Source organism: Equus caballus, chromosome 17 (assembly GCF_041296265.1).
Source record: "Equus caballus isolate H_3958 breed thoroughbred chromosome 17, TB-T2T, whole genome shotgun sequence".
NCBI classification, from domain to species: domain Eukaryota; kingdom Metazoa; phylum Chordata; class Mammalia; order Perissodactyla; family Equidae; genus Equus; species Equus caballus.
The window spans coordinates 7,737,772-7,760,754 of NC_091700.1; positions in this window are offsets into that span (position 1 = coordinate 7,737,772).

Here is a 22,983-nt window from a genome sequence, read left to right on the forward strand (position 1 = left end):
TGGTTCCGGCATTCCCAAAAGTGGATTCCGGTCTGTCCGGTAGGTGGTTCCGGCGTGCACGGAACGTGGTTCTGGTACGTCTCAGAGGTGGTTGCATATGCCCAACAGGTGATTCCGGCGTGTCCGGCACATGCTTCTGGCACGTCTGAGAGGTGGTTCCAACATGCCCGGCAGGCCATTTCGGAGAGTCGTCCAAGTGGTTCTGGCATAGTCGGCAGGTGATTTTGGCGAGTCCGGCAGGTGGTTCTGGCATACCCGGCAGGTGATTTTGGCGTGTCCGGCAGGTGTTTCTGGCTAGTCGAGCAGGTGGCTCCGGCATGCTCGGCAGGTGCTTCCGGCGTCTCCGGCACGTGGTTCTGGTGTGTCTGAGAGCTGGATCCGGCATGTCCGGCAGATGATTCCGGAGTGTCCGCCAAGTGGTTCTGGCATACCCGGCTGGTGATTTTGGCATGTCAGGTAGGTGGTTCCGGCGAGTCGAGCAGGTGGTTCCGGCGTGCTCGGCAGGTGCTTCCGGGGTCAATGGCACGTGGTTCTGGCACATCTGAGAGGTGGTTCCGGCATGCCCGGCAGGTGATTCCGGAGTGTTCGCCAAGTGATTCCGGCGTGTCCGGCAGGTGGTTCCGCCGTGCTCGGCAGGTGGTTCTGGCATGGCCGTCACGTGGTTCCAGTCTGTCCAGGACGTGTTTCCAGCTTCTCCGGCAGGTGGTTCTGGTACGTCTGAGAGGTGGTTCCGCCATGGCTGGCAGGTGATCCCGGACTGTCCCCCAGGTGGTTCTGGCATAGCCAGCTGTTGATATTGGCCTTTTCTTCAGGTGGTTCCAGCGAGTCGAACAGGTGGCTCCGGCGTTCTTGGCACGTGGTTCCGGTCTGTCCGGCAGGTGTTTCCAGCGTGTCTGGCAAGTGCTTCCAGCACGTGTGAGAGGTGGTGCCGGCATGCGCGGCAGGTGATTCCGTAGTGTCCGCCAGGTGGTTCTGGCATACCCGGCAGGTGATTTTGGCGTGTCCGGCAGGTGTTTCTGGCGAGTCGAGCAGGTGGCTCCGGCATGCTCGGCAGGTGCTTCCGGCGTCTCCGGCACTTGGTTCTGGTGTGTCTGAGAGCTGGTTCCGGCATGTCCAGCAGATGATTCCGGAGTGTCCGCCAAGTGGTTCTGGCATACCCAGCAGGTGATTTTGGCGTGTCAGGGAGGTGGTACCGGTGAGTCGAGCAGGTGGTTCCGGCGTGCTCAGCAGGTGGTTCAGGCGGTTCTGGCAGGTGGTATCCGTCTGTTCGGGGTGTGGTTCCAGCATCTCATGAACACGTTTCTGGCACGTCTGAGATGTGTTTCCAGATGGCCCGACAGGTGTTTCCGCAGTGTCCGCCAAGCGGTTCTGGCGTAGTTGGCAGGTGATTTTGGCATGACTGGCAGGTTTTTCCGGCAATCCTGGCAGGTGATTCCAAAGTGTTCACCAACTGGTTGTGGCGTAGCCGGCAGGTGATTTTTGCGTGATCGGCAGGTGGTTCTGGCGAGTCGAGCAGGTGGTTCCGGCGTGCTCGGCTGGTGCTTCCGGGGTCATTGGCACGGGGTTCTGGCATGTCTGAGAGGTGGTTCCTGCATGCCCGGCAAGTGATTCCGGAGTGTTCGCCAAGTGGTTCTGGCATAGTCGGCAGGTGATTTTGGCATGTCTGGCAGGTGGTTCAGGCGAGTTGAGCAGGTGGTTCCAACGTGCTTGGCAGGTGCTTCCGGCGTCTCCGGCACGTGTTTCTGGCACATCTGACAGGTGGTTCCAGCATGCCCGAAAGGTGATTCCGGTCTGTCCGGTAGGTGGTTCCAGCCTGCACAGCATGTGGTTCTGGTACGTCTCAGAGGTGGTTGCGCATGCCCAACAGGTGATTGGGGACTGTCCGCCACATGGTTCTGGCACGTCTGAGAGGTGGTTCCGGCATGCCCGGCAGGTCATCCCAGAGAGTCCTCCAAGTGGTTCTGGCATAACACGCAGGTGATTTTGGCGTGTCTGGCAGGTTGTTCCGTTGTGCTTGGCAGGTGGTTCAGGCTTTGCCGGCAGGTGGTTCCAGACTGTCCAGGACGTGTTTCCAGCTTCTCCGGCAGGTGGTTCTGGTACGTCTGAGAGGTGGTTCCGCCATGGCTGGCAGGTGATTCCGGACCGTCCCCCAGGTGGTTCTGGCATAGCCAGCAGTTGATATTGGCCTGTCCGGCAGGTGGTTCCAGCGAGTCGAACAGGTGGCTCCGGCGTGCTCGGCAGGTGGTTCCGGTCTGTCCGGTAGGTGATTCCGGCGTGTCCGGCACGTGCTTCCGGCACGTCTGAGAGGTGGTTCCGGCATGCGCGACAGGTGATTTCGGAGTGTCCGCCAGGTGGTTCTGGCGTACCCGGCAGGTGATTTTGGCGTGTCCGGCAGGCGTTTCTGGCGAGTCGAGCAGGTGGCTCCGGCATGCTCGGCAAGTGCTTCCAGCGTCTCCGGCACGTGGTTCTGGTGTGTCTGAGAGCTGGTTCCGGCATGTCAGGCAGATGATTCCGGAGTGTCCGCCAAGTGGTTCTGGCATACCCGGCTGGTGATTTTGGCATGTCAGGTAGGTGGTTCCGGCGAGTCGAGCAGGTGGTTCCGGCGTGCCCGGCAGGTGCTTCCGGGGTCAATGGCACGTGGTTCTGGCACATCTGAGAGGTGGTTCCGGCATGCCCGGCAGGTGATTCCGGAGTGTTCGCCAAGTGTTTCCGGCGTAGCCGGCAGGTGGTTTTGCATGTCCAGCGGTCGTTCCGGCGGGTCGAGCCTGTGGTCCCGGCGTGTCCGGCTGGTGGTTCCGGTCTGTCCGGCATGTGGTTCTGTGGTGTCCGGCACGAGGTTCAGTCTGAGAGGCTGTGCCGGCATGCCCCTCACGTGATTCTGGCTTCTCCCCGAAGTGGTGCTGGTGTAGCGGGCAGGTGATTTTGGCGTGTCCGGCAGGTGGTTCAGGCGAGTTGAGCAGGTGGTTGCGACGTGGTCGGCAGGTGCTTCCGGCGTCTCCGGCACGTGTTTCTGGCACATCTGACTGGTGGTTCCGGCATGCCCAAAAGTGGATTCCGGTCTGTCCGGTAGGTGGCTCCGGCGTGCACGGCACGTGGTTCTGGTACGTGTCAGAGGTGGTTGCGTATGCCGACCTGGTGATTCCGGACTGTCCGCCATGTGCTTCTGGCACGTCTGAGAGGTGGTTCCAACATGCACGGCAGGTCATTTCGGAGAGTCGTCCAAGTGGTTCTGGCGTAGCCCGCAGGTGATTTTGGCGTGTCCGGCAGGTGGTTCCGCCGTGCTCGGCAGGTGTTTCAGGCATGGCCGCCACGTGGTTCCAGTCTGTCCAGGAAGTGTTTCCAGCTTCTCCGGCAGGTGGTTCTGGTACTTCTGAGAGGTCGTTCCACCATGGCTGGCAGGTGAACCCGGACTGTACCCCAGGTGGTTCTGGCATAGCCAGCAGTTTATATTGGCCTGTCCGGCAGGTGGTTCCAGCGAGTCGAACAGGTGGCTCCGGCGTTCTTGGCAGGTGGTTCCGGTCTGTCCGGTAGCTGTTTGCGGCGTGTCTGGCACGTGCTTCCGGCACGTCTGAGAGGTGGTTCCGGCATGCGCGGCAGGTGATTCCGTAGTGTCCGCCAGGTGGTTCTGGCATACCCGGCAGGTGATTTTGGCGTGTCCGGCAGGTGTTTCTGGCGAGTCGAGCAGGTGGCTCCGGCATGCTCGGCAGGTGCTTCCGGCGTCTCCGGCATTTGGTTCTGGTGTGTCTGAGAGCTGGTTCCGGCATGTCCGGCAGATGATTCCGGAGTGTCCGCCAAGTGGTTCTGGCATACCCAGCAGGTGATTTTGGCGTGTCAGGGAGGTGGTACCGGTGAGTCGAGCAGGTGGTTCCGGCGTGCTCAGCAGGTGGTTCAGGCGGTTCTGGCAGGTGGTATCCGTCTGTTCGGGGTGTGGTTCCAGCATCTCATGAACACGTTTCTGGCACGTCTGAGATGTGGTTCCAGCCAGCCCGACACGTGTTTCCGCAGTGTCCGCCAAACGGTTCTGGCATAGTTGGCAGGTGATTTTGGCATGACTGGCAGGTGGTTCCAGCAAGCCTGGCAGGAGATTCCAAAGTGTTCACCAACTGGTTGTGGCGTAGCCGGCAGGTGATTTTTGCGTGATCGGCAGGTGGTTCTGGCGAGTCGAGCAGGTGGTTCCGGCGTGCTCGGCTGGTGCTTCCGGGGTCATTGGCACGGGGTTCTGGCATGTCTGAGATGTGGTTCCTGCATGCCCGGCAAGTGATTCCGGAGTGTTCGCCAAGTGGTTCTGGCATAGTCGGCAGGTGATTTTGGCATGTCCGGCAGGTGGTTCAGGCGAGTTGAGCAGGTGGTTCCAACGTGCTTGGCAGGTGCTTCCGGCGTCTCCGGCACGTGTTTCTGGCACATCTGACAGGTGGTTCCAGCATGCCCGAAAGGTGATTCCGGTCTGTCCGGTAGGTGGTTCCAGCCTGCACGGCATGTGGTTCTGGTACGTCTCAGAGGTGGTTGCGCATGCCCAACAGGTGATCCCGGACTGTCCGCCACATGGTTCTGGCACGTCTGAGAGGTGGTTCCGGCATGCCTGGCAGGTCATCCCAGAGAGTCCTCCAAGTGGTTCTGGCATAACACGCAGGTGATTTTGGCGTGTCTGGCAGGTTGTTCCGTTGTGCTTGGCAGGTGGTTCAGGCTTTGCCGGCAGGTGGTTCCAGACTGTCCAGGACGTGTTTCCAGCTTCTCCGGCAGGTGGTTCTGGTACGTCTGAGAGGTGGTTCCGCCATGGCTGGCAGGTGATTCCGGACCGTCCCCAGGTGGTTCTGGCATAGCCAGCAGTTGATATTGGCCTGTCCGGCAGGTGGTTCCAGCGAGTCGAACAGGTGGCTCCGGCGTGCTCGGCAGGTGGTTCCGGTCTGTCCGGTAGGTGATTCCGGCGTGTCCGGCACGTGCTTCCGGCACGTCTGAGAGGTGGTTCCGGCATGCGCGACAGGTGATTTCGGAGTGTCCGCCAGGTGGTTCTGGCGTACCCGGCAGGTGATTTTGGCGTGTGCGGCAGGTGTTTCTGGCGAGTCGAGCAGGTGGCTCCGGCATGCTCGGCAGGTGCTTCCGGCGTCTCCGGCACGTGGTTCTGGTGTGTCTGAGATCTGGTACCGGCATGTCCGGCGGATGATTCCGGAGTGTCCGCCAAGTGGTTCTGGCATACCCGGCCGGTGATTTTGGCATGTCAGGTAGGTGGTTCCGGCGAGTCGAGCAGGTGGCTCCGGCGTGCTCGGCAGGTGCTTCCGGCGTCTCCGGCACTTGGTTCTGGTGTGTCTGAGAGCTGGTTCCGGCATGTCCGGCACATGATTCCGGAGTGTCCGCCAAGTGATTCTGGCATACCCAGCAGGTGATTTTGGCGTGTCAGGGAGGTGGTACCGGTGAGTCGAGCAGGTGGTTCCGGCGTGCTCGGCAGGTTGTTCAGACGGGTCTGGCAGGTGTTTACCGTCTTCTCGGGGTGTGGTTCCAGAATCTCATGCACATGGTTCTGGCACGTCTGAGATGTGGTTCCGGCCGGCCCGACAGGCGTTTCCACAGTGTCCGCCAAGTGGTACTGGCGTAGTTGGCAGGTGATTTTGGCATGACCGGGAGGTGGTTCCAACATCCCGGCAGGTGATTCCGAAGTGTTCCCCAACTGGTTGTGGCGTAGAGGGCAGGTGATTTCTGCGTGACCGGCAGGTGGTTCTGGCGAGTCGAGCAGGTGGTTCCGGCGTGCTCGGCAGGTGCTTCCGGGGTCATTGGCAGGTGGTTCTGGCATATCTGAGAGGTGGTTCCGGCATGCCCGGCAGGTGATTCCGGAGTGTTCGCCAAGTGCTTCTGGCACGTCTGAGAGGTGGTTCCAACATGCCCGGCAGGTCATTTGGGAGAGTCGTCCAAGTAGTTCTGGCGTAGCCCGCAGGTGATTTTGGCGCGTCCGGCAGGTGGTTCCGCCGTGCTCGGCAGGTGGTTCAGGCATGGCCGTCACGTGGTTCCAGTCTGTCCAGGACGTGTTTCCAGCTTCTCCGGCATTTGGTTCTGGTACGTCTGAGAGGTGGTTCCGCCATGGCTGGCAGGTGATCCCGGACTGTCCCCCAGGTGGTTCTGGCATAGCCAGCAGTTGATATTGGCCTGTCCGGCAGGTGGTTCCAGCGAGTCGAACAGGTGGCTCCGGCGTTCTTGGCAGGTGGTTCCGGTCTGTCCGGTAGGTGTTTGCGGCGTGTCTGGCACGTGCTTCCGGCATGCGCGGCAGTTGATTCCGTAGTGTCCGCCAGGTGGTTCTGGCATACCCGGCAGGTGATTTTGGCGTGTCCGGCAGGTGTTTCTGGCGAGTCGAGCAGGTGGCTCCGGCATTCTCGGCAGGTGCTTCCGGCGTCTCCGGCACTTGGTTCTGGTGTGTCTGAGAGCTGGTTCCGGCATGTCCGGCAGATGATTCCGGAGTGTCCGCCAAGTGGTTCTGGCATACCCAGCAGGTGATTTTGGCGTGTCAGGGAGGTGGTACCGGTGAGTCGAGCAGGTGGTTCCGGCGTGCTCAGCAGGTGGTTCAGGCGGTTCTGGCAGGTGGTATTCGTCTGTTCGGGGTGTGGTTCCAGCATCTCATGAACACGTTTCTGGCACGTCTGAGATGTGGTTCCAGCCGGCCCGACAGGTGTTTCCGCAGTGTCCGCCAAGCGGTTCTGGCGTAGTTGGCAGGTGATTTTGGCATGACTGGCTGGTGGTTCCAGCAAGCCTGGCAGGTGATTCCAAAGTGTTCCCCAACTGGTTGTGCCGTAGCCGGTAGGTGATTTTTGCGTGATCGGCAGGTGGTTCTGGCCAGTCGAGCAGGTGGTTCCGGCGTGCTCGGCAGGTGCTTCCGGGGTCATTGTCACGTGGTTCTGGCATATCTGAGAGGTGGTTCCCGCATGCCCGGCAGGTGATTCCGGAGTGTTCGTCAAGTGTTTCCGGCATAGCCGGCAGGTGATTTTGCATGTCCAGCGGTCGTTCCGGCGGGTCGAGCCGGTGGTTCCGGCGTGTCCGGCAGGTGGTTCCGGTCTGTCCGGCAGGTGGTTCTGTGGTGTCCGGCACGAGGTTCAGTCTGAGAGGCTGTGCCGGCATGCCCATCACGTGATTCCGGCTTATCCCCGAAGTGGTGCTGGTGTAGCGGGCAGGTGATTTTGGCGTGTCCGGCAGGTGGCTCAGGCGAGTTGAGCAGGTGGTTGCGACGTGCTCGGCAGGTGCTTCCGGCGTCTCCGGCACGTGTTTCTGGCACATCTGACTGGTGGTTCCGGCATGCCCAAAAGTTGATTCCGGTCTGTCCGGTAGGTGGTTCCGGCGTGCACGGCACGTGGTTCTGGTACGTGTCAGAGGTGGTTGCGTATGCCCAACAGGTGATTCCGGACTGTCCGCCACGTGCTTCTGGCACGTCTGAGAGGTGGTTCCAACATGCCCGGCAGGTCATTTCGGAGAGTCGTCCAAGTGGTTCTGGCGTAGCCCGCAGGTGATTTTGGCGCGTCCGGCAGGTGGTTCCGCCGTGCTCGGCAGGTGGTTCAGGCATGGCCGTCACGTGGTTCCAGTCTGTCCAGGACGTGTTTCCAGCTTCTCTGGCAGGTGGTTCTGGTACGTCTGAGAGGTGGTTCCGCCATGGCTGGCAGGTGATCCCGGACTGTCCACCAGGTGCTTCTGGCATAGCCAGCAGTTGATATTGGCCTGTCCGGCAGGTGGTTCCAGCGAGTCGAACAGGTGGCTCCGGCGTTCTTGGCAGGTGGTTCCGGTCTGTCCGGTAGGAGTTTGCGGCGTGTCTGGCACGTGCTTCCGGCATGCGCGGCAGGTGATTCCGTAGTGTCCGCCAGGTGGTTCTGGCATACCCGGCAGGTGATTTTGGCGTGTCCGGCAGGTGTTTCTGGCGAGTCGAGCAGGTGGCTCCGGCATGCTCGGCAGGTGCTTCCGGCGTCTCCAACACTTGGTTCTGGTGTGTCTGAGAGCTGGTTCCGGCATGTCCGGCAGATGATTCCGGAGTGTCCGCCAAGTGGTTCTGGCATACCCAGCAGGTGATTTTGGCGTGTCAGGGAGGTGGTACCGGTGAGTCGACCAGGTGGTTCCAGCGTGCTCGGCAGGTGGTTCAGGCGGTTCTGGCATGTGGTATCCGTCTGTTCGGGGTGTGGTTCCAGCATCTCATGAAAACGTTTCTGGCACGTCTGAGATGTGGTTCCAGCCGGCCCGACAGGTGTTTCCGCAGTGTCCGCCAAGCGGTTCTGGCATAGTTGGCAGGTGATTTTGGCATGACTGGCAGGTGGTTCCAGCAAGCCTGGCAGGTGATTCCAAAGTGTTCACCAACTGGTTGTGGCGTAGCCGGCAGGTGATTTTTGCGAGTCCGGCAGGGGGTTCTGGCAAGTCGAGCAGGTGGTTCCGGCGTGCTCGGCTGGTGCTTCCGGGGTCATTGGCACGGGGTTCTGGCATGTCTGAGAGGTGGTTCCTGCATGCCCGGCAAGTGATTCCGGAGTGTTCGCCAAGTGGTTCTGGCATAGTCGGCAGGTGATTTTGGCATGTCCGGCAGGTGGTTCAGGCGAGTTGAGCAGGTGGTTCCAACGTGCTTGGCAGGTGCTTCCGGCGTCTCCGGCACGTGTTTCTGGCACATCTGACAGGTGGTTCCGGCATGCCCGAAAGGTGATTCCGGTCTGTCCGGTAGGTGGTTCCAGCCTGCACGGCATGTGGTTCTGGTACGTCTCAGAGGTGGTTGCGCATGCCCAACAGGTGATTCCGGACTGTCCGCCACATGGTTCTGGCACGTCTGAGAGGTGGTTCCGGCATGCCCGGCAGGTCATCCCAGAGAGTCCTCCAAGTGGTTCTGGCATAACACGCAGGTGATTTTGGCGTGTCTGGCAGGTTGTTCCGTTGTGCTTGGCAGGTGGTTCAGGCTTGGCCGGCAGGTGGTTCCAGACTGTCCAGGACGTGTTTCCAGCTTCTCCGGCAGGTGGTTCTGGTACGTGTGAGAGGTGGTTCCGCCATGGCTGGCAGGTGATTCCGGACCGTCCCCAGGTGGTTCTGGCATAGCCAGCAGTTGATATTGGCCTGTCTGTCAGGTGGTTCCAGCGATTCGAACAGGTGGCTCCGGCGTGCTCTGCAGGTGGTTCCGGTCTGTCCGGTAGGTGATTCCGGCATGTCCGGCACGTGCTTCCGGCATGTCTGAGAGGTGGTTCCGGCATGCGCGACAGGTGATTTCGGAGTGTCCGCCAGGTGGTTCTGGCGTACCCGGCAGGTGATTTTGGCGTGTCCGGCAGGTGTTTCTGGCGAGTCGAGCAGGTGGCTCCGGCATGCTCGGCAGGTGCTTCCGGCGTCTCCGGCACGTGGTTCTGGTGTGTCTGAGATCTGGTACCGGCATGTCCGGCGGATGATTCCGGAGTGTCCGCCAAGTGGTTCTGGCATACCCGGCCGGTGATTTTGGCATGTCAGGTAGGTGGTTCCGGCGAGTCGAGCAGGTGGCTCCGGCGTGCTCGGCAGGTGCTTCCGGCGTCTCCGGCACTTGGTTCTGGTGTGTCTGAGAGCTGGTTCCGGCATGTCCGGCACATGATTCCGGAGTGTCCGCCAAGTGATTCTGGCATACCCAGCAGGTGATTTTGGCGTGTCAGGGAGGTGGTACCGGTGAGTCGAGCAGGTGGTTCCGGCGTGCTCGGCAGGTTGTTCAGACGGGTCTGGCAGGTGTTTACCGTCTTCTCGGGGTGTGGTTCCAGAATCTCATGCACATGGTTCTGGCACGTCTGAGATGTGGTTCCGGCCGGCCCGACAGGTGTTTCCACAGTGTCCGCCAAGTGGTACTGGCGTAGTTGGCAGGTGATTTTGGCATGACCGGGAGGTGGTTCCAACATCCCGGCAGGTGATTCCGAAGTGTTCCCCAACTGGTTGTGGCGTAGAGGGCAGGTGATTTCTGCGTGACCGGCAGGTGGTTCTGGCGAGTCGAGCAGGTGGTTCCGGCGTGCTCGGCAGGTGCTTCCGGGGTCATTGGCAGGTGGTTCTGGCATATCTGAGAGGTGGTTCCGGCATGCCCGGCAGGTGATTCCGGAGTGTTCGCCAAGTGCTTCTGGCACGTCTGAGAGGTGGTTCCAACATGCCCGGCAGGTCATTTGGGAGAGTCGTCCAAGTAGTTCTGGCGTAGCCCGCAGGTGATTTTGGCGCGTCCGGCAGGTGGTTCCGCCGTGCTCGGCAGGTGGTTCAGGCATGGCCGTCACGTGGTTCCAGTCTGTCCAGGACGTGTTTCCAGCTTCTCCGGCATTTGGTTCTGGTACGTCTGAGAGGTGGTTCCGCCATGGCTGGCAGGTGATCCCGGACTGTCCCCCAGGTGGTTCTGGCATAGCCAGCAGTTGATATTGGCCTGTCCGGCAGGTGGTTCCAGCGAGTCGAACAGGTGGCTCCGGCGTTCTTGGCAGGTGGTTCCGGTCTGTCCGGTAGGTGTTTGCGGCGTGTCTGGCACGTGCTTCCGGCATGCGCGGCAGTTGATTCCGTAGTGTCCGCCAGGTGGTTCTGGCATACCCGGCAGGTGATTTGGGCATGTCAGGTAGGTGGTTCCGGCGAGTCGAGCAGGTGGCTCCGGCGTGCTCGGCAGGTTGTTCAGACGGGTCTGGCAGGTGTTTTCCGTCTCTTCGGGGTGTGGTTCCAGCATCTCATGCACATGGTGGTGGCACATTTGAGATGTGGTTCCGGCCGGCCCGACAGGTGTTTCCACAGTGTCCGCCAAGTGGTACTGGCGTAGTTGGCAGGTGATTTTGGCATGACCGGCAGGTGGTTCCAGCAAGCCCGGCAGGTGATTCCGAAGTGTTCCCCAACTGGTTGTGGCGTAGCCGGAGGGTGATTTCTGCGTGTCCGGAAGGTGGTTCTGGCGAGTCGAGCAGGTGGTTCCGGCGTGCTCGGCAGGTGCTTCCGGGGTCATTGGCACGTGGTTCTGGCATATCTGAGAGGTGGTTCCGGCATGCCCGGCAGGTGATTCCGGAGTGTTCGCCAAGTGTTTCCGGCGTAGCCGGCAGGTGATTTTGCATGTCCCGCGGTCGTTCCGGCGGGTCGAGCCGGTCGTTCCGGCGTGTCCGGCAGGTGGTTCCGGTCTGTGCGGCAGGTGGATCTGTGGTGTCCGGCACGAGGTTCAGTCTGAGAGGCTGTGCCGGCATGCCCCTCACGTGATTCCGGCTTGTCCCCGAAGTGGTGCTGGTGTAGCGGGCAGGTGATTTTGGCGTGTCCGGCAGGTGGTTCAGGCGAGTTGAGCAGGTGGTTGCGACGTGCTCGCCAGGTGCTTCCGGCGTCTCCGGCACGTGTTTCTGGCACATCTGACTGGTGGTTCCGGCATGCCCAAAAGATGATTCCGGTCTGTCCAGTAGGTGCTTCCGGCGTGCACGGCACGTGGTTCTGGTACGTGTCAGAGGTGGTTGCGTATGCCCAACAGGTGATTCCGGACTGTCCGCCACGTGCTTCTGGCACGTCTGAGAGGTGGTTCCAACCTGCCCGGCAGGTCATTTCGGAGAGTCGTCCAAGTGGTTCTGGCGTAGCCCGCAGGTGATTTTGGCGTGTCCGGCAGGTGGTTCCGCCGTGCTCGGCAGGTGGTTCAGGCATGGCCGTCACGTGGTTCCAGTCTGTCCAGGACGTGTTTCCAGCTTCTCCGGCAGGTGGTTCTGGTACGTCTGAGAGGTGGTTCCGCCAGGGCTGGCAGGTGATCCCGGACTGTCCCCCAGGTGGTTCTGGCATAGCCCGCAGTTGATATCGGCCTGTCCGGCAGGTGGTTCCAGCGAGTCGAACAGGTGGCTCCGGCGTTCTTGGCAGGTGGTTCCTGTCTGTCCGGTAGGTGTTTCCGGCGTGTCTGGCACGTGCTTCCGGCATGCGCGACAGGTGATTCCGTAGTGTCCGCCAGGTGGTTCTGGAATACCCGGCAGGTGATTTTGGCGTGTCCGGCAGGTGTTTCTGGCGAGTCGAGCAGGTGGCTCCAGCATGCTCGGCAGGTGCTTCCGGCGTCTCCGGCACTTGGTTCTGGTGTGTCTGAGAGCTGGTTCCGGCATGTCCGGCAGATGATTCCGGAGTGTCCGCCAAGTGGTTCTGGCATACCCAGCAGGTGATTTTGGCGTGTCAGTGAGGTGGTACCGGTGAGTCCAGCAGGTGGTTCCGGCGTGCTCGGCAGGTGGTTCAGGCGGTTCTGGGAGGTGGTATCCGTCTGTTTGGGGTGTGGTTCCAGCATCTCATGAACACGTTTCTGGCACGTCTGAGATGTGGTTCCAGCCGGCCCGACAGGTGTTTCCGCAGTGTCCGCCAAGCGTTTCTGGCGTAGTTGTCAGGTGATTTTGGCATGAACGGCAGGTGGTTCCAGCAAGTCTGGCAGGTGATTCCAAAGTGTTCACCAAATGGTTGTGGAGTAGCCGGCAGGTGATTTTTGAATGATCGGCTGGGGTTTCTGGCGAGTCGAGCAGGTGGCTCCGGCATGCTCGGCAGGTGCTTACGGCGTCTCCGGCACGTGGTTCTGGTGTGTCTGAGAGCTGGTTCCGGCATGTCCGGCAGATGATTACAGAGTGTCCGCCAAGTGGTTTTGGCATACCCGGCTGGTGATTTGGGCATGTCAGGTAGGTGCTCGGCAGGTTGTTCAGACGGGTCTGGCAGGTGTTTTCCGTCTGTTCGGGGTGTGGTTCCAGCATCTCATGCACATGTTTCTGGCACGTCTGAGATGTGGTTCCGGCCGGCCCGACAGGTGTTTCCACAGTGTCCGCCAAGTGGTACTAGCGTAGTTGGCAGGTGATTTTGTCATGACCGGCAGGTGGTTCCAGCAAGCCCGGCAGGTGATTCCGAAGTCTTCCCCAACTGGTTGTGGCGTAGCCGGCAGGTGATTTCTGCGTGTCCGGCAGGTGGTTCTGGCGAGTCGAGCAGGTGGTTCCGGCATGCTCGGCAGGTGCTTCCAGGGTCATTGGCACGTGGTTCTGGCATATCTGAGAGGTGGTTCCGGCATGCCCGGCAGGTGATTCCGGAGTGTTCGTCAAGTGTTTCCGGCGTAGCCGGCAGGTGATTTTGCATGTCCAGCGGTCGTTCTGGCGGGTCGAGCCGGTGGTTCCGGCGTGTCCGGCAAGTGGTTCTGGTCTGTCCGGCAGGTGGTTCTGTGGTGTCCGGCACGAGGTTCAGTCTGAGAGGCTGTGCCGGCATGCCCCTCACGTGATTCCGGCTTGTCCCCGAAGTGGTGCTGGTGTAGCGGGCAGGTGATTTTGGCGTGTCCGGCAGGTGGTTCAGGCGAGTTGAGCAGGTGGTTGCGACGTGCTCGGCAGGTGCTTCCGGCGTCTCAGGCACGTGTTTCTGGCACATCTGACTGGTGGGTCCGGCATGCCCAAAAGTTGATTCCGGTCTGTCCGGTAGTTGGTTCCGGCGTGCACGGCACGTGGTTCTGGTACGTGTCAGAGGTGGTTGCGTATGCCCAACAGGTGATTCCGGACTGTCCGCCACGTGCTTCTGGCACGTCTGCGAGGTGGTTCCAACATGCCCGGTAGGTCATTTCGGAGAGTCGTCCAAGTGGTTCTGGCGTAGCCCGCAGGCGATTTTGGCGCGTCCGGCAGGTGGTTCCGCCGTGCTCGGCAGGTGGTTCAGGCATGGCCGTCACGTGGTTCCAGTCTGTCCAGGACGTGTTTCCAGCTTCTCCGGCAGGTGGTCCTGGTACGTCTGAGAGGTGGTTCCGCCATGGCTGGCAGGTGATCCCGGACTGTCCCCCAGGTGGTTCTGGCATAGCCACCAGTTGATATCGGCCTGTCCGGCAGGTGGTTCCAGCGAGTCGAACAGGTGGCTCCGGCGTTCTTGGCAGGTGGTTCCGGTCTGTCCGGTAGGTGTTTCCGGCGTGTCTGGCACGTGCTTCCGGCATGCGCGGCAGGTGATTCCGTAGTGTCCGCCAGGTGGTTCTGGCATACCTGGCAGGTGATTTTGGTGTGTCCGGCAGGTGTTTCTGGCGAGTCGAGCAGGTGGCTCCGGCATGCTAAGCAGGTGCTTCCGGCGTCTCGGCACTTGGTTCTGGTGTGTCTGAGAGCTGGTTCCGGCATGTCCGGCAGATGATTCCGGAGTGTCCGCCAAGTGGTACTGGCATACCCAGCAGGTGATTTTGGCGTGTCAGGGAGGCGGTACCGGTAAGTCGAGCAGGTGGTTCAGGCGGTTCTGGCAGGTGGTATCCTTCTGTTCGGGTTGTGGTTCCAGCATCACATGAACACGTTTCTGGCACGTCTGAGATGTGGTTCCAGCCGGCCCGACAGGTGTTTCCGCAGTGTCCGCCAAGCGGTTCCGGCGTAGTTGGCAGCTGATTTTGGCATGACCGGCAGGTGGTTCCAGCAAGCCTGGCAGGTGATTCCAAAGTGTTCACCAACTGGTTGTGGCGTAGCCGGCAGGTGATTTTTGCGTGATCGGCAGGTGGTTCTGGCGAGTCGAGCAGGTGGTTCCGGCGTGCTCGGCTGGTGCTTCCGGGGTCATTGGCACGGGGTTCTGGCATGTCAGAGAGGTGGTTCCTGCATGCCCGGCAAGTGATTCCGGAGTGTCCGCCAAGTGGTTCTGGCATAGTCGGCAGGTGATTTTGGCATGTCCGGCAGGTGGTAGCGGTGAGTCGAGCAGGTGGTACCGGTGAGTCGAACAGGTGGCTCCGGCGTGCTCGGCAGGTGGTTCCGGTCTGTCCGGTAGGTGATTCCGGCGTGTCCGGCACGTGCTTCCGGCACGTCTGAGAGGCGGTTCCGGCATGCGCGACAGGTGATTTCGGAGTGTCCGCCAAGTGATTCTGGCATACCCAGCAGGTGATTTTGGCGTGTCAGGGATGTGGTACCGGTGAGTCGAGCAGGTGGTTCCGGCGTGCTCGGCAGGTTGTTCAGACGGGTCTGGCAGGTGTTTACCGTCTGTTCGGGGTGTGGTTCCAGCATCTCATGCACATGGTTCTGGCACGTCTGAGATGTGGTTCCGGCCGGCCCGACAGGTGTTTCCACAGTGTCCGCCAAGTGGTACTGGCGTAGTTGGCAGGTGATTTTGGCATGACCGGGAGGTGGTTCCAACATCCCGGCAGGTGATTCCGAAGTGTTCCCCAACTGGTTGTGGTGTAGAGGGCAGGTGATTTCTGCGAGACCGGCAGGTGGTTCTGGCGAGTCGAGCAGGTGGTTCCGGCGTGCTCGGCAGGTGCTTCCGGGGTCATTGGCAGGTGGTTCTGGCATATCTGAGAGGTGGTTCCGGCATGCCCGGCAGGTGATTCCGGAGTGTTCGCCAAGTGCTTCTGGCACGTCTGAGAGGTGGTTCCAACATGCCCGGCAGGTCATTTGGGAGAGCAGTCCAAGTGGTTCTGGCGTAGCCCGCAGGTGATTTTGGCGCGTCCGGCAGGTGGTTCCGCCGTGCTCGGCAGGTGGTTCAGGCATGGCCGTCACGTGGTTCCAGTCTGTCCAGGACGTGTTTCCAGCTTCTCCGGCATGTGGTTCTGGTACGTCTGAGAGGTGGTTCCGCCATGGCTGGCAGGTGATCCCGGACTGTCCCCCAGGTGGTTCTGGCATAGCCAGCAGTTGATATTGGCCTGTCCGGCAGGTGGTTCCAGCGAGTCGAGCAGGTGGCTCCGGCATGCTCGGCAGGTGCTTACGGCGTATCCGGCACGTGGTTCTGGTGTGTCTGAGAGCTGGTTCCGGCATGTCCGGCAGATGATTCCAGAGTGTCCGCCAAGTGGTTCTGGCATACCCGGCTGGTGATTTGGGCATGTCAGGTAGGTGCTCGGCAGGTTGTTCAGACGGGTCTGGCAGGTGTTTTCCGTCTGTTCGGGGTGTGGTTCCAGCATCTCATGCACATGGTTCTGGCACGTCTGAGATGTGGTTCCGGCCGGCCCGACAGGTGTTTCCACAGTGTCCGCCAAGTGGTACTGGCGTAGTTGGCAGGTGATTTTGGCATGACCGGCAGATGGTTCCAGCAAGCCCGGCAGGTGATTCCGAAGTGTTCCCCAACTGGTTGTGGCGTAGCCGGCAGGTGATTTCTGCGTGTCCGGCAGGTGGTTCTGGCGAGTCGAGCAGGTGGTTCCGGCATGCTCAGCAGGTGCTTCCAGGGTCATTGGCACGTGGTTCTGGCATATCTGAGAGGTGGTTCCGGCATGCCCGGGAGGTGATTCCGGAGTGTTCGTCAAGTGTTTCCGGCGTAGCCGGCAGGTGATTTTGCATGTCCAGCGGTCGTTCCGGCGGGTCGAGCCGGTGGTTCCGGCTTGTCCGGCAGGTGGTTCCGGTCTGTCCGGCAGGTGGTTCTGTGGTGTCCGGCACGAGGTTCAGTCTGAGAGGCTGTGCCGGCATGCCCCTCATGTGATTCCGGCTTGTCCCCGAACTGGTGCTGGTGTAGCGGGCAGGTGATTTTGGCGTGTCCGGCAGGTGGTTCAGGCGAGTTGAGCAGGTGGTTGCGACGTGCTCGGCAGGTGCTTCCGGCGTCTCCGGCACGTGTTTCTGGCACATCTGACTGGTGGTTCCGGCATGCCCAAAAGTTGATTCCGGTCTGTCCGGTAGGTGGTTCCGGCGTGCACGGCACGTGGTTCTGGTACGTGTCAGAGGTGGTTGCGTATGCCCAACAAGTGAATCCGGACTGTCCGCCACGTGCTTCTGGCAGGTCTGAGAGGTGGTTCCAACATGCCCGGCAGGTCATTTCGGAGAGTCGTCCAAGTGGTTCTGGCGTAGCCTGCAGGTGATTTTGGCGTGTCCGGCAGGTGGTTCCGCCGTGCTCGGCAGGTGGTTCAGGCATGGCCGTCACGTGGTTCCAGTCTGTCCAGGACGTGTTTCCAGCTTCTCCGGCAGGTGGTCCTGGTACGTCTGAGAGGTGGTTCCGCCATGGCTGGCAGGTGATCCCGGACTGTCCCCCAGGTGGTTCTGGCATAGCCAGCAGTTGATATTGGCCTGTCCGGCAGGTGGTTCCAGCGAGTCGAACAGGTGGCTCCGGCGTGCTCAGCAGGTGGTTCCGGTCTGTTCGGTAGGTGTTTCCGGCGTGTCTGGCACGTGCTTCCGGCATGCGCGGCAGGTGATTCCGTAGTGTCCACAAGGTGGTTCTGGCATACCCGGCAGGTGATTTTGGCGTGTCCGGCAGGTGTTTCTAGCGAGCCGAGCAGGTGGCTCCGGCATGCTCGGCAGGTGCTTCCGGCGTCTCCAGCACTTGGTTCTGGTGTGTCTGAGAGCTGGTTCCGGCATGTCCGGCAGATGATTCCGGAGTGTCCGCCAAGTGGTTCTGGCATACCCAGCAGGTGATTTTGGCGTGTCAGGGAGGTGGTACCGGTGAGTCGAGCAGGTGGTTCCGGCATGCTCGGCAGGTGGTTCAGGCGGTTCTGGCAGGTGGTATCCGTCTGTTCGGGGTGTGGTTCCAGCATCTCATGAAAACGTTTCTGGCACGTCTGAGATGTGGTTCCAGCCGGCCCGACAGGTGTTTCCGCAGTGTCCGCCAAGCGGTTCTGGCGTAGTTGGCAGGTGATTTTGGCATGACTGGCAGGTGGTTCCAGCAAGCCTGGCAGGTGATTCCAAAGTGTTCACCAACTGGTTGTGGCGTAGCCGGCAGGTGATTTTTGCGTGATCGGCAGGTGGTTCTGGCGAGTTGAGCAGGTGGTTCCGGCGTGCTCGGCTGGTGCTTCCGGGGTCATTGGCACGGGGTTCTGGCATGTCTGAGAGGTGGTTCCTGCATGCCCGGCAAGTGATTCCGGAGTGTTCGCCAAGTGGTTCTGGCATAGTCGGCAGGTGATTTTGGCATGTCCGGCAGGTGGTTCAGGCGAGTTGAGCACGTGGTTCCAACGTGCTTGGCAGGTGCTTCCGGCGTCTCCGGCACGTGTTTCTGGCACATGTGACAGGTGGTTCCGGCATGCCCGAAAGGTGATTCCGGTCTGTCCGGTAGGTGGTTCCAGCCTGCACGGCATGTGGTTCTGGTACGTCTCAGAGGTGGTTGCGCATGCCCAACAGGTGATTCCGGACTGTCCGCCACATGGTTCTGGCACGTCTGAGAGGTGGTTCCGGCATGCCCGGCAGGCCATCCCAGAGAGTCCTATAAGTGGTTCTGGCATAACACGCAGGTGATTTTGGCGTGTCTGGCAGGTTGTTCCGTTGTGCTTGGCAGGTGGTTCAGGCTTGGCCGGCAGGTGGTTCCAGACTGTCCAGGACGTGTTTCCAGATTCTCCGGCAGGTGGTTCTGGTACGTCTGAGAGGTGGTTCCGCCATGGCTGGCAGGCGATTCCGGACCGTCCCCCAGGTGGTTCTGGCATAGCCAGCAGTTGATATTGGCCTGTCCGGCAGGTGGTTTCAGCGAGTCGAACAGGTGGCTCCGGCGTGCTCGGCAGGTGGTTCCGGTCTGTCCGGTAGGTGATTCCGGCGTGTCCGGCATGTGCTTCCGGCACGTCTGAGAGGTGGTTAAGGCATGCGCGACAGGTGATTTCGGAGTGTCCGCCAGGTGGTTCTGGCGTACCCGGCAGGTGATTTTGGCGTGTCCGGCAGGTGTTTCTGGCGAGTCGAGCAGGTGGCTCCGGCATGCTGGGCAGGTGCTTCCGGCGTCTCCGGCACGTGGTTCTGGTGTGTCTGAGAGCTGGTTCCGACATGTCCAGCAGATGATTCCGGAGTGTCCGCCAAGTGGTTCTGGCATACCCTGCTGGTGATTTGGGCATGTCAGGTAGGTGGCTCCGGCGTGCTCGGCAGGTTGTTCAGACGGGTCTGGCAGGTGTTTTCCGTCTGTTCGGGGTGTGGTTCCAGCATCTCATGCACATGGTTCTGGCACGTCTGAGATGTGGTTCCAGCCGGCCCGACAGGTGTTTCCACAGTGTCCGCCAAGTGGTACTGGCGTAGTTGGCAGGTGATTTTGGCATGACCGGCAGGTGGTTCCAGCACGCCCGGCAGTTGATTCCGAAGTGTTCCCCAACTGGTTGTGGCGTAGCCGGCAGGTGATTTTGGCGTGTCCGGCAGGTGGTTCTGGCGAGTCGAGCAGGTGGTTCCGGCGTGCTCGGCAGGTGCTTCCGGGGTCATTGGCACGTGGTTCTGGCATATCTGAGAGGTGGTTCCGGCATGCCCGGCAGGTGATTCTGGAGTGTTCGCCAAGTGTTTCCGGCGTAGCCGGCAGGTGAGTTTGCATGTCCAGCGGTCGTTCCGGCGCGTCGAGCCGGTGGCTCCGGCGTGTCCGGCAGGTGGTTCCGGTCTGTCCGGCAGGTGGTTCTGTGGTGTCCGGCACGAGGTTCAGTCTGAGAGGCTGTGCCGGCATGCCCCTCACGTGATTCCGGCTTGTCCCCGAAGTGGTGCTGGAGTTGCGGGCAGGTGATTTTGGCGTGTCTGGCAGGTGGTTCAGGCGAGTTGAACAGGTGGTTGCGACGTGCTCGGCAGGTGCTTCCGGCATCTCCGGCAAGTGTTTCTGGCACATTTGACTGGTGGTTCCGGCATGCCCAAAAGTTGATTCCGGTCTGTCCGGTAGGTGGTTCCGGCGTGCACGGCACGTGGTTCTGGTACGTCTCAGAGGTGGTTGCGTATGCCCAACAGGTGATTCCGGACTGTCGGCCACGTGCTTCTGGAACGTCTGAGAGGTGGTTCTAACATGCCCGGCAGGTCATTTCGGAGAGTCGCCCAAGTGGTTCTGGCGTAGCCCTCAGGTGATTTTGGCGTGTCCGGCAGGTGGTTCCGCCGTGCTCGGCAGGTGGTTCAGGCATGGCCGTCACGTGGTTCCAGTCTGTCCAGGACGTGTTTCCAGCTTCTCCGGCAGGTGGTTCTGGTACGTCTGAGAGGTGGTTCCGCCATGGCTGGCAGGTGATCCCGGACTGTCCCCCAGGTGGTTCTGGCATAGCCAGCAGTTGATATTGGCCTGTCCGGCAGGTGGTTCCAGCGAACCCAACAGGTGGCTCCAGCGTTCTTGGCAGGTGATTCCGGTCTGTCCGGTAGGTGTTTCCGGCGTGTCTGGCACGTGCTTCTGGCACGACTGAGAGGTGGTTCCGGCATGCGCGGCAGGTGATTCCGTAGTGTCCGCCAGGTGGTTCTGGCATACCCGGCAGGTGATTTTGGCGTGTCCGGCAGGTGTTTCTGGCGAGTCGAGCAGGTGGCTCCGGCATGCTCGGCAGGTGCTTCCGGCGTCTCCGGCACTTGGTTCTGGTGTGTCTGAGAGCTGGTTCCGGCATGTCCGGCAGATGATTCCGGAGTGTCCGCCAAGTGGTTCTGGCATACCCAGCAGGTGATTTTGGCGTGTCAGGGAGGTGGTACCGGTGAGTCGAGCAGGTGGTTCCGGCGTGCTCGGCAGGTGGTTCAGGCGGTTCTGGCAGGTGGTATCCGTCTGTTTGGGGTGTGGTTCCAGCATCTCATGAACACGTTTCTGGCAGGTCTGAGATGTGGTTCCAGCCGGCCCGAAAGGTGTTTCCGCAGTGTCCGCCAAGCGGTTCTGGCGTAGTTGTCAGGTGATTTTGGCATGACCGGCAGGTGGTTCCAGCAAGCCTCGCAGGTGATTCCAAAGTGTTCACCAAATGGTTGTGGCGTAGCCGGCAGGTGATTTTTGAATGATCGGCTGGTGTTTCTGGCGAGTCGAGCAGGTGGCTCCGGCATGCTCGGCAGGTGCTTACGGCGTATCCGGCACGTGGTTCTGGTGTGTCTGAGAGCCGGTTCCGGCATGTCCGGCAGATGATTCCAGAGTGTCCGCCAAGTGGTTCTGGCATACCCGGCTGGTGATTTGGGCATGTCAGGTAGGTGCTCGGCAGGTTGTTCAGACGGGTCTGGCAGGTGTTTTCCGTCTGTTCGGGGTGTGGTTCCAGCATCTCATGCACATGGTTCTGGCACGTCTGAGATGTGGTTCTGGCCGGCCCGACAGGTGTTTCCACAGTGTCCGCCAAGTGGTACTGGCGTAGTTGGCAGGTGATTTTGGCATGACCGGCAGATGGTTCCAGCAAGCCCGGCAGGTGATTCCGAAGTGTTCCCCAACTGGTTGTGGCGTAGCCGGCAGGTGATTTCTGCGTGTCTGGCAGGTGGTTCTGGCGAGTCGAGCAGGTGGTTCCGGCATGCTCAGCAGGTGCTTCCAGGGTCATTGGCACGTGGTTCTGGCATATCTGAGAGGTGGTTCCGGCATGCCCGGGAGGTGATTCCGGAGTGTTCGTCAAGTGTTTCCGGCGTAGCCGGCAGGTGATTTTGCATGTCCAGCGGTCGTTCCGGCGGGTCGAGCCGGTGGTTCCGGCGTGTCCGGCAGGTGGTTCCGGTCTGTCCGGCAGGTGGTTCTGTGGTGTCCGGCACGAGGTTCAGTCTGAGAGGCTGTGCCGGCATGCCCCTCACGTGATTCCGGCTTGTCCCCGAACTGGTGCTGGTGTAGCGGGCAGGTGATTTTGGCGTGTCCGGCAGGTGGTTCAGGCGAGTTGAGCAGGTGGTTGCGACGTGCTCGGCAGGTGCTTCCGGCGTCTCCGGCACGTGTTTCTGGCACATCTGACTGGTGGTTCCGGCATGCCCAAAAGTTGATTCCGGTCTGTCCGGTAGGTGGTTCCGGCGTGCACGGCACGTGGTTCTGGTACGTGTCAGAGGTGGTTGCGTATGCCCAACAGGTGATTCCGGACTGTCCGCCACGTGCTTCTGGCAGGTCTGAGAGGTGGTTCCAACATGCCCGGCAGGTCATTTCGGAGAGTCGTCCAAGTGGTTCTGGCGTAGCCTGCAGGTGATTTTGGCGTGTCCGGCAGGTGGTTCCGCCGTGCTCGGCAGGTGGTTCAGGCATGGCCGTCACGTGGTTCCAGTCTGTCCAGGACGTGTTTCCAGCTTCTCCGGCAGGTGGTCCTGGTACGTCTGAGAGGTGGTTCCGCCATGGCTGGCAGGTGATCCCGGACTGTCCCCCAGGTGGTTCTGGCATAGCCAGCAGTTGATATTGGCCTGTCCGGCAGGTGGTTCCAGCGAGTCGAACAGGTGGCTCCGGCGTTCTTGGCAGGTGGTTCCGGTCTGTCCGGTAGGTGTTTCCGGCGTGTCTGGCACGTGCTTCCGGCATGCGCGGCAGGTGATTCCGTAGTGTCCACAAGGTGGTTCTGGCATACCCGGCAGGTGATTTTGGCGTGTCCGGCAGGTGTTTCTAGCGAGCCGAGCAGGTGGCTCCGGCATGCTCGGCAGGTGCTTCCGGCGTCTCCAGCACTTGGTTCTGGTGTGTCTGAGAGCTGGTTCCGGCATTTCCGGCAGATGATTCCGGAGTGTCCGCCAAGTGGTTCTGGCATACCCAGCAGGTGATTTTGGCGTGTCAGGGAGGTGGTACCGGTGAGTCGAGCAGGTGGTTCCGGCATGCTCGGCAGGTGGTTCAGGCGGTTCTGGCAGGTGGTATCCGTCTGTTCGGGGTGTGGTTCCAGCATCTCATGAAAACGTTTCTGGCACGTCTGAGATGTGGTTCCAGCCGGCCCGACAGGTGTTTCCGCAGTGTCCGCCAAGCGGTTCTGGCGTAGTTGGCAGGTGATTTTGGCATGACTGGCAGGTGGTTCCAGCAAGCCTGGCAGGTGATTCCAAAGTGTTCACCAACTGGTTGTGGCGTAGCCGGCAGGTGATTTTTGCGTGATCGGCAGGTGGTTCTGGCGAGTTGAGCAGGTGGTTCCGGCGTGCTCGGCTGGTGCTTCCGGGGTCATTGGCACGGGGTTCTGGCATGTCTGAGAGGTGGTTCCTGCATGCCCGGCAAGTGATTCCGGAGTGTTCGCCAAGTGGTTCTGGCATAGTCGGCAGGTGATTTTGGCATGTCCGGCAGGTGGTTCAGGCGAGTTGAGCACGTGGTTCCAACGTGCTTGGCAGGTGCTTCCGGCGTCTCCGGCACGTGTTTCTGGCACATCTGACAGGTGGTTCCGGCATGCCCGAAAGGTGATTCCTGTCTGTCCGGTAGGTGGTTCCAGCCTGCACGGCATGTGGTTCTGGTACGTCTCAGAGGTGGTTGCGCATGCCCAACAGGTGATTCCGGACTGTCCGCCACATGGTTCTGGCACGTCTGAGAGGTGGTTCCGGCATGCCCGGCAGGCCATCCCAGAGAGTCCTATAAGTGGTTCTGGCATAACACGCAGGTGATTTTGGCGTGTCTGGCAGGTTGTTC